The sequence below is a fragment of the Arachis stenosperma genome, chromosome 9 (genome assembly GCF_014773155.1).
Source record: "Arachis stenosperma cultivar V10309 chromosome 9, arast.V10309.gnm1.PFL2, whole genome shotgun sequence".
NCBI lineage: Eukaryota > Viridiplantae > Streptophyta > Magnoliopsida > Fabales > Fabaceae > Arachis > Arachis stenosperma.
Genome location: NC_080385.1, coordinates 91232139 through 91243374, shown reverse-complemented (window position 1 = coordinate 91243374; position 11236 = coordinate 91232139). Strand labels below are relative to the sequence as shown.

At 41.2% G+C, this 11236-nt stretch overlaps 1 non-coding gene across 1 annotated transcript; it reads left to right on the top strand.

Annotated features, from left to right (window-relative positions):
* The first annotated feature begins 7434 nt into the window (after window positions 1-7434).
* On the top strand, window positions 7435-7542 carry LOC130953929 (small nucleolar RNA R71). The gene has a single exon (XR_009076089.1). It is a non-coding gene; the product is annotated as a small nucleolar RNA R71 (small nucleolar RNA).
* Window positions 7543-11236: the final 3694 nt, after the last annotated feature.

Below are 11236 nucleotides of genomic sequence, written 5' to 3'. Positions count from 1 at the left end.
GGCTAATCATTTGTCGGTTCTCGATCATGTTGGAATAGAATCCAGTGATTCTTTTGCTTCTGTCACTACGCCCAACACTCGCGAGTTTGAAGCTCGTCACAGTCATCCCTTCCCAGATCCTACTCGGAATACCACAGACAAGGTTTAGACTTTCCGGATCTCTGGAATGGCCACCAATAATTCTAGCTTATACCACAAAGATTCTGATTAAGGAATCCAAGAGATACACACTCTAGCTCTCGCTTGTAGAACGGAAATGGTTGTCAGGCACGCGTTCATAAGGACGGATGATGACGAGTGTCACGGATCATCACATCCATCAGGTTGAAGTACGAGTGATATCTTAGAACAAGAATAAGCTTGAATTGAATAGAAAAACAATAGTAATTGCATTAATTCTTGAGGTACAGCAGAGCTCCACACCGTAATCTATGGTGTGTAGAAACTCCACCGTTGAAAATACATAAGTGATGGTCCAGGCATGGCCGAATGGCCAGCCCCCTTAAACGTGATCAATAGTCTCCTAAGATGAACAATAGATTAAAACTGAGACCAAAGATGTGGTCAAAATACTAGACACCAGTACAATAGTAAAAAGTTCTATTTATACTAAACTAGCTACTAGGGTTTACAGAAATAAGTCTAGGTGCAGAAATCCACTTCCGGGGCCCAATTTGATGTGTGCTTGCGCTGAGCTTGAGCTTTACACATGCAGAGGCTTCCCTTGGAGTGAAACACCAATTTGCAACATGTTTTTGGCGTTTAACTCTGGTTTGTGATGTGTTTCTGGCGTTTTACTCCAGAATGCAGCATGGAACTGGCGTTGAACGCCAGTTTGCGTCGTCTAAAATCCAATAAAGTATAAACTGTTATATATTGCTGGAAAGCTCTGGATATCTACTTTCCAACGCCATTGAAGGCGCGCCATTTAGAGTTCTGTTGCTCCAGAAAATCCATCTCGAGTGCAGGGAGGTCAGAATCCAACAGCATCAGCAGTCCTTTTTCAGCCTGAATAAGATTTTTTCTCAGGTCCCTCAATTTCAGCCAGAAAATACCTGAAATCATAGAAAAATACACAAACTCATAGTAAAGTCCAGAAATGTAAATTTTGCATAAAAACTAATAAAAACATCCCTAAAAGTAGCTAGATCCTACTAAAAACTACCTAAAAACAATGCCAAAAAGCGTATAAATTATCCGCTCATCACAACACCAAACTTAAATTGTTGCTTGTCCCCAAGCAACTGAAAATCAAATAGGATAAAAAGAAGAGAATTGGTGTGTGAAATTGTGATCACTACTTTTCACAACTCAAATAATCCCTAGTAATGGCCCCAAGAACTTGGTGCTCAATACCATGGCATAAACACAACTTTGCACAACTAACCAACAAGTGCACTGGGTCGTCCAAGTAATAAACCTTACGCGAGTAAGGGTCGATCCCACGGAGATTGTTGGTATGAAGCAAGCTATGGTCACCTTGTAAATCTTAGTCAGGCAGACTCAAATGGGTATAGTGATATACGAATAAAGCATAAAGATAAAGATAGAGGTACTTATGTAATTCATTGGTAGGAACTTCAGATAAGCGTATGAAGATGCCTTCCCTTCTGTCTCTCTGCTTTCCTACTGTCTTCATCCAATCCTTCTTACTCCTTTCCATGGCAAGCTTATGTAGGGTTTCACCGTTGTCAGTGGCTACCTCCCATCCTCTCAGTGAAAACGTTCCTATGCTCTGTCACAGCATATGGCTAATCAGCTGTCGGTTCTCGGTCAGGCCGGAATAGAATCCAGTGATTCTTTTGCGTCTGTCACTAACGCCCCGCCTGCTAGGAGTTTGAAGCACGTCACAGTCATTCAATCATTGAATCCTACTCAGAATACCACAGACAAGGTTAGACCTTCCGGATTCTCTTGAATGCCGCCATCAGTTCTAGCCTATACCACGAAGACTCTGATCTCACGGAATGGCTGGCTCGTTTGTCAGGCGAGCACTCGGTTGTCAGGCGATCAACCATGCATCGAGTATCAGGAATTCAAGAGATCTTCACCCAATCTAAGATAGAACGGAGGTGGTTGTCAGTCACACGTTCATAGGTGAGAATAATGATGAGTGTCACGGATCATCACATTCATCAAGTTGAAGAACAAGTGATATCTTGGACAAAGAACAAGCGGAATTGAATAGAAGAACAATAGTAATTGCATTAATACTCGAGGTACAGCAGAGCTCCACACCTTAATCTATAGTGTATAGAAACTCCACCGTTGAAAATATATAAGAACAAGGTCTAGGCATGGCCGAATGGCCAGCCTCCCAATGATCTAAGATAGCATAAAATGAAGATAGCTACCCAGATATATCAATACAATAGTAAAAGGTCCTACTTATAGAAAACTAGTAGCCTAGGGTGTACAGAGATGAGTAAATGACATAAAAATCCACTTCCGGGCCCACTTGGTGTGTGCTTGGGCTGAGCAATGAAGCAATTTCGTGTAGAGACTCTTCTTGGAGTTAAACGCCAGCTTTTATGCCAGTTTGGGCGTTTAACTCCCATTTAGGTGCCAGTTCCGGTGTTTAACGCTGGAATTCCTGAGGGTGACTTTGAACGCCGGTTTGGGCCATCAAATCTTGGGCAAAGTATGGACTATCATATATTGCTGGAAGGCCCAGAATGTCTAATTTCCAACGCCGTTGAGAGCGTGCCAATTGGGCTTCTGTAGCTCCAGAAAATCCACTTCGAGTGCAGGGAGGTCAGAATCCAACAGCATCTGCAGTCCTTTTCAGTCTCTGGATCAGATTTTTGCTCAGGTCCCTCAATTTCAGCCAGAAAATACCTGAAATCACAGAAAAACACACAAACTCATAGTAAAGTCCAGAAAAGTGAATTTTAACTAAAAACTAATTAAAATATACTAAAAACTAACTAGATCATACTAAAAACATACTAAAAACAATGCCAAAAAGCGTACAAATTATCCGCTCATCACAACACCAAACTTAAATTGTTGCTTGTCCCCAAGCAACTAAAAATCAAATAAGATAAAAAGAAGAGAATATGCAATGAATTCCAAAAACATCTATGAAGATCAGTATTAATTAGATGAGTGGGGCTTTTAGCTTTTTGCCTCTGAACAGTTTTGGCATCTCACTCTATCCTTTGCAACTCAGAATGATTGGCTTCTTTAGGAACTCAGAATCCAGATAGTGTTATTGATTCTCCTAGTTAAGTATGATGATTCTTGAACACAGCTACTTTATGAGTCTTGGCCGTGGCCCAAAGCACTCTGTCTTCCAGTATTACCACCGGATACATACATGCCACAGACACATAATTGGGTGAACCTTTTCAGATTGTGACTCAGCTTTGCTAGAGTCCCCAATTAGAGGTGTCCAGGGTTCTTAAGCACACTCTTTTTGCCTTGGATCACAACTTTATTCTTTCTTTTTCTTTCTTTTTCTCTTTCTCTTTTTTCGGTTTTTTTTTCGCCCTTTTTTTTTTGTATTCACTGCTTTTTCTTGCTTCAAGAATCATTTTTATGATTTTTCAGATCCTCAGTAACATGTCTCCTTTTTCATCATTCTTTCAAGAGCCAACATTCATGAACCACAAATTCAAAAGACATATGCACTGTTTAAGCTTACATTCAGAAGACAAAAATATTGCCACCACATCAAAATAATTAAACTGTTATAAAATTCAAAATTCATGCAATTCTTTTTCTTTTTTTTCATTTAAGAACATCTGTTTATTTAAGAAAGGTGATGGATTCATAGGACATTCATAACTTTAAGGCATAGACATTAATGATCACAAGACACAAACATGGACAAACATAAGCACTAAAATTCGAAAAACAGGAAAATAAAGAACAAGGAGATTAAAGAACGGGTCCACCTTAGTGATGGCGGCTCTTTCTTCCTCTTGAAGATCCTATGGAGTGCTTGAGCTCCTCAATGTCTCTTCCTTGTCTTTGTTGCTCCTCTCTCATGATTCTTTGATCTTCTCTAATTTCATGGAGGATGATGGAGTGTTCTTGATGCTCCACCCTTAGTTGTCCCATGTTGGAACTCAGTTCTCCTAGGGAGGTGTTCAGTTGCTCCCAATAGTTTTGTGGAGGAAAGTGCATCCCTTGAGGTATCTCAGGGATCTCATGATGAGAGGGGTCTCTTGTGTGCTCCATCCTTTTCTTAGTAATGGGCTTGTCCTCATCAATAGGGATGTCTCCCTCTATGTCAACTCCAACAGAATAACAGAGGTGACAAATGAGATGAGGAAAGGCTAACCTTGCCAAGGTAGAGGACTTGTCCGCCACCTTATAAAGCTCTTGAGCTATAACCTCATGAACTTCTATTCCTTCTCCAATCATGATGCTATGAATCATGATGGCCCGGTTTAGAGTAACTTCTGACCGGTTGCTAGTGGGAATGACTGAGCGTTGGATAAACTCCAACCATCTTCTAGCCACGGGTTTGAGGTCATGCCTTCTCAATTGAACCGGCTTCCCTCTTGAATCTCTCTTCCATTGGGCGCCCTCTTCACAAATGTCAGTGAGGACTTGGTCCAACCTTTGATCAAAGTTGACCCTTCTAGTGTAAGGATGTTCATCTCCTTGCATCATAGGCAAGTTGAATGCCAACCTTACATTTTCCGGACTAAAATCCAAGTATTTCCCCCGAACCATAGTAAGATAATTCTTTGGATTCGGGTTCACACTTTGATCATGGTTCTTGGTGATCCATGCATTGGCATAGAACTCTTGAACCATCAAGATTCCGACTTGTTGAATGGGGTTGGTAAGAACTTCCCAACCTCTTCTTCGGATCTCATGTCGGATCTCCGGATATTCACTCTTTTTGAGTGAAAAAGGGACCTCGGGGATCACCTTCTTCAAGGCCACAACTTCATAGAAGTGGTCTTGATGCACCCTTGAGATGAATCTTTCCATCTCCCATGACTCGGAGGTAGAAGCTTTTGCCTTCCCTTTCCTCTTTCTAGAGGTTTCTCCGGCCTTGGATGCCATAAATGGTTATGGAAAAACGAAAAAGCAACGCTTTTACCACACCAAACTTAAAAGGTTTGCTCGTCCTCGAGCAAAAAAAGAAAGAAGAGAGTAGAAGAAGAAGGAATGAGGAAGAAGGGAATGGCTTTTGTGTTCGGCCAAAGAGGGGGAGAAGTGGTGTTTAGGTTGTGTGAAAATGAAGGGGTGAAGAAGGGTATATATAGGGGAGGGGGAAGGGTAAGGTTCGGTCAAGTGAGGGTGGGTTTGGGAGGGTAAGTGGTTTGAATTTGAAGGGTAGGGTAGGTGGGGTTTTATGAAGGATGGATGTGAGTGGTGAAGAGAAAGATGGGATTTGATAGGTGAAGGGTTTTTGGGGAAGAGGTGTTGAGGTGATTGGTGAATAGGTGAAGAAGAGAGAGAGTGGTGGGGTTGGTGGGGATCCTGTGGGGTCCACAGATCCTGTGGTGTCAAGGAAAAGTCATCCCTGCACCAAATGGCCTGCAAAATCACGTTTTGAGCCAATTCTAGCGTTAAACGCCGGGCTGGTGCCCATTTCTGGCGTTTAACGCCAGGTTCTTGCCCTTTTCTGGCATTTAACGCCAGTCTGGTGCCTCTTTCTGGCGTTAAACGCCCAGAATGGTGCCAGACTGGGCGTTAAACGCCCAACTGCTACTCTTACTGGCGTTTAAACGCCAGTAAGTTCCTCCTCCAGGGTGTGCTGTTTTTCTTCCTGTTTTTCATTCTGTTTTTACTTTTTCAATTGATTTTGTGACTTCCCATGATCATCAACCTACAAAATAAAATAGAATAACAAAAGAAAATAGATAACATATAGCATTGGGTTGCCTCCCAACAAGCGCTTCTTTAATGTCATTAGCTTGACAGATGGCTCTCATGGAGCCTCACATTTTCTCAGAGCAATGTTGGAACCTCCCAACACCAAACTTAGAGTTTGAATGTGGGGTTTCAACACCAAACTTAGAGTTTGGTTGTGGCCTCCCAACACCAAACTTAGAGTTTGACTGTGGGGGCTTTGTTTGACTCTGATTTGAGAGAAGCTCTTCATGCTTCCTCTCCATGGTGACAGAGGGATATCCTTGAGCCTTAAACACAAAGGATTCTTCATTCACTTGAATGATCAGTTCGCCTCTGTCAACATCAATCACAGCCTTTGCTGTGGCTAGGAAGGGTCTGCCAAGGATGATGGTTTCATCCATGCACTTCCCAGTCTCTAGGACTATGAAATCAGCAGGGATGTAATGGTTTTCAATCTTCACCAAAACATCCTCTACAAGTCCATGAGCTTGTTTTCTTGAGTTGTCTGCCATCTCTAATGAGATTCTTGCAGCTTGCACCTCAAAGATCCCTAGCTTCTCCATTACAGAGAGAGGCATGAGGTTTACACTTGACCCTAAGTCACACAGAGCCTTCTTGAAGGTCATGGTGCCTATGGTACAAGGTATTGAAAACTTCCCAGGATCTTGTCTCTTTTGAAGTAATTTCTGCCTAGACAAGTCATCCAGTTCTTTGGTGAGCAAAGGAGGTTCATTCTCCCAAGTCTCATTTCCAAATAACTTGTCATTTAGCTTCATGATTGCCCCAAGGTATTTAGCAACTTGCTCTTCAGTGACATATTCATCCTCTTCAGAGGAAGAATACTCATCAGAGCTCATGAAAGGCAGAAGTAAATCCAGTGGAATCTCTATGGTCTCATTTTGAGCCTCAGATTCCCATGGTTCCTTATTGGGGAACTCAGTCGAGGTTAGTGCACGCCCACTGAGGTCTTCCTCAGTGGCGTTCACTTCCTCTCCTTCCTCTCCAAATTCGGCCATGTTGATGGCCTTGCACTCTCCTTTTGGATTTTCTTCTGTATTGCTTGGGAGAGTACTAGGAGGGAGTTCAGTAACTTTCTTGCTCAGCTGTCCCACTTGTGCCTCCAAATTCCTAATGGAGGACCTTGTTTCTGTCATGAAACTTTGAGTGGTTTTGATTAGATCAGAGACCATAGTTGCTAAGTCAGAGGAGTTCTGCTTAGAATTCTCTGTCTGTTGCTGAGAAGATGATGGAAAAGGCTTGCCATTGCTAAACCTGTTTCTACCACCATTATTGTTGTTAAAACCTTGTTGAGGTCTTTCTTGATTCTTCCATGAGAAATTTGGGTGATTTCTCCATGAAGAATTATAGGTGTTTCCATAGGGTTCTCCTAGGTAATTCACCTCTTCCATTGAAGGGTTCTCAGGATCATAGGCTTCTTCTTCAGATGAAGCATCCTTAGTACTGATTGGTGCATTTTGCATTCCAGACAGACTTTGAGAGATCAAATTGACTTGTTGAGTCAATATCTTGTTCTGAGCCAGTAGAGCTATCCAAAGACATCTTGGATAGTTCAGAGAGACCATCATAGAAAATACCTATGATGCTCCATTCAGAAAGCATGTCAGAAGGACATTTTCTGATCAATTGTTTGTATCTTTCCCAAGCTTCATAGAGGGATTCTCCATCCTTCTGTCTGAAGGTTTGGACTTCCATTTTAAGCTTACTCAATTTTTGAGGTGGAAAGAACTTTGCCAAGAAGGCATTGACTAGCTTTTCCCATGAGTCCAGGCTTTCTTTAGGTTGTGAATCCAACCATGTCCTAGCTCTGTCTCTTACAGCAAAAGGGAATAGCATAAGTTTGTAGACCTCAGGGTCTACCCCATTAGTCTTGACAGTGTCACAGATTTGCAAGAACTCAGCCAAAAACTGATGAGGATCTTCCAATGGAAGTCCATGGAACTTGCAATTCTGTTGCATTAGAGAAACTAATTGAGGCTTAAGCTCAAAGTTGTTTGCTCCAATGGTAGGAATAGAGATGCTTCTCCCATAGAAGTCGGGAGTAGGTGCAGTAAAGTCACCCAGCACCTTCCTTGCATTGTTTGCATTGTTGTTGTTTTCGGCTGCTATGTCTTCTTCTTTGAAGATTTCTGTTAGGTCCTCTACAGAGAGTTGTGCCTTAGCTTCTCTTAGCTTTCGCTTCAAGGTCCTTTCAGGTTCAGGGTCAGCTTCAACAAGAATGCCTTTGTCTCTGCTCCTGCTCATATGAAAGAGAAGAGAACAAGAAAATGTGGAATCCTCTATGTCACAGTATAGAGATTCCTTGAGGTGTCAGAAGAACAGAAAAATAGAAGAAAGAGGTAGAAGAATTCGAACTTAATCAGATAGAGTTCGAATTGTGCATTGAGAAGGAGTGGTACTCCATAAATAGAAGGATGTGGGAAGAGGGGAAGAGAATTTTCGAAAATTAATTAAGAAGTTTTTTTTAAAATCATTTTGAAAAATTGATTGATAATTTTCGAAAACTCAAAGTGGAAAAAGAATCAAGTGAGTTTTGAAAAAAGATTTTGAAATTAGAAGTCAAAAAGATTTGATTGAAAACTTTTTTTTTGAAAAAGATGAGGTTAAGAAGATATGATTGGTTTTTTTTTTTTTAAAAAAAAATATGTGATTGAGAAGATATGATTTGAAAACAATTTTAAAAAGATTTGATTTTAAAAAAATTAATAACTTGGCTATCAAGAAAAGATATGATTCAAACATTAAACCTTTCTCAACAGAAAAGGCAACATACTTGAAATGTTGAATCAAATCATTAATTGATAGCAAGTATCTTTGAAAAAGGAAAGAAATTGATTTTGAAAACATTTGATTGAAAAGATATGATTTGAAAAAGATTTGATTTTGAAAAACTTTGAAAACTTGAAAAAAAATTGATTTGAAAACAAAATCCTCCCCCTTGTGCCATCCTGGCGTTAAACGCCCAGAATGGTGCACATTCTGGCGTTTAACGCCCAATGCACTACCTTTTTGGGCGTTAAACGCCCAACCAGGTACCCTGGCTGGCGTTTAAACGCCAGTCTGTCCTTCTTCACTGGGCGTTTTGAACGCCCAGCTTTTTCTGTGTAATTCCTCTATTGCATGTTCTGAATCTTCAGTTCCTTGTACTATTGACTTGAAAATAGAACCAAGATCAAATAAACAATGCATTGCAAGACACCAAACTTAAAATTAGACACTAGACTCAAACAAGAAACATAAAATCTTTTTGGTTTTTATGATTTTAAAATTTTTTTGTGTTTTTTCGAAAATTATATGGAAATAGAAAATAAAAGTTTCAGAATTCTTAATTTGGATTCCAGGAATCATTGCAATGCTAGTCTAAGACTCCGGTCAAGGAATTAGACATGGCTTCACAGCCAGCCAAGCTTTCAAAGAAAGCTTCGGTCCAAAACACTAGACATGGCCAATGGCCAGCCAAGCCTCAGCAGATCATTGCTCCAATAGCAAGATTGATAGAGATCAACAAGCTCTTGTGATGATCAGTTGAAACCTCGGTCCAATAAGATTAGACATGGCTTCTCAGCCAGCCAGATTTCAACAGATCATCTTGAAACACTAGAATTCATTCTTAAGAACTCTGAAAAAAAATACCTAATCTAAGAACAAGATGAACCGTCAGTTGTCCATACACAAAACAATCCCCGGCAACGGCGCCAAAAACTTGGTGTGCGAAATTGTGATCACTACTTTTCACAACTCAAATAATCCCTAGTAATGGCCCCAAGAACTTGGTGCTCAATACCATGGCATAAACACAACTTTGCACAACTAACCAGCAAGTGCATTGGGTCGTCCAAGTAATAAACCTTACGCGAGTAAGGGTCGATCCCACGGAGATTGTTGGTATGAAGCAAGCTATGGTCACCTTGTAAATCTTAGTCAGGCAGACTCAAATGGGTATAGTGATATACGAATAAAGCATAAAGATAAAGATAGAGGTACTTATGTAATTCACTGGTAGGAACTTCAGATAAGCGTATGAAGATGCCTTCCCTTCCGTCTCTCTGCTTTCCTACTGTCTTCATCCAATCCTTCTTACTCCTTTCCATGGCAAGCTTATGTAGGGTTTCACCGTTGTCAGTGGCTACCTCCCATCCTCTCAGTGAAAACGTTCCTATGCTCTGTCACAGCATATGGCTAATCAGCTGTCGGTTCTCGGTCAGGCCGGAATAGAATCCAGTGATTCTTTTGCGTCTGTCACTAACGCCCCGCCTGCTAGGAGTTTGAAGCACGTCACAGTCATTCAATCATTGAATCCTACTCAGAATACCACAGACAAGGTTAGACCTTCCGGATTCTCTTGAATGCCGCCATCAGTTCTAGCCTATACCACGAAGACTCTGATCTCACGGAATGGCTGGCTCGTTTGTCAGGCGAACACTCGGTTGTCAGGCGATCAACCATGCATCGAGTATCAGGAATCCAAGAGATATTCACCCAATCTAAGATAGAACGGAGGTGGTTGTCAGTCACACGTTCATAGGTGAGAATAATGATGAGTGTCACGGATCATCACATTCATCAAGTTGAAGAACAAGTGATATCTTGGACAAAGAACAAGCGGAATTGAATAGAAGAACAATAGTAATTGCATTAATACTCGAGGTACAGCAGAGCTCCACACCTTAATCTATGGTGTGTAGAAACTCCACCGTTGAAAATACATAAGAACAAGGTCTAGGCATGGCCGAATGGCCAGCCTCCCAATGATCTAAGATAGCATAAAATGAAGATAGCTACCCAGATATATCAATACAATAGTAAAAGGTCCTACTTATAGAAAACTAGTAGCCTAGGGTGTACAGAGATGAGTAAATGACATAAAAATCCACTTCCGGGCCCACTTGGTGTGTGCTTGGGCTGAGCAATGAAGCAATTTCGTGTAGAGACTCTTCTTGGAGTTAAACGCCAGCTTTTATGCCAGTTTGGGCGTTTAACTCCCATTTAGGTGCCAGTTCCGGCGTTTAACGCTGGAATTCCTGAGGGTGACTTTGAACGCCGGTTTGGGCCATCAAATCTTGGGCAAAGTATGGACTATCATATATTGCTGGAAAGCCCAGAATGTCTAATTTCCAACGCCGTTGAGAGCGCGCCAATTGGGCTTCTGTAGCTCTAGAAAATCCACTTCGAGTGCAGGGAGGTCAGAATCCAACAGCATCTGCAGTCCTTTTCAGTCTCTGGATCAGATTTTTGCTCAGGTCCCTCAATTTCAGCCAGAAAATACCTGAAATCACAGAAAAACACACAAACTCATAGTAAAGTCCAGAAAAGTGAATTTAACTAAAAACTAATAAAAATATACTAAAAACTAACTAGATCATACTAAAAACATACTAAAAACAATGCCAAAAAGCGT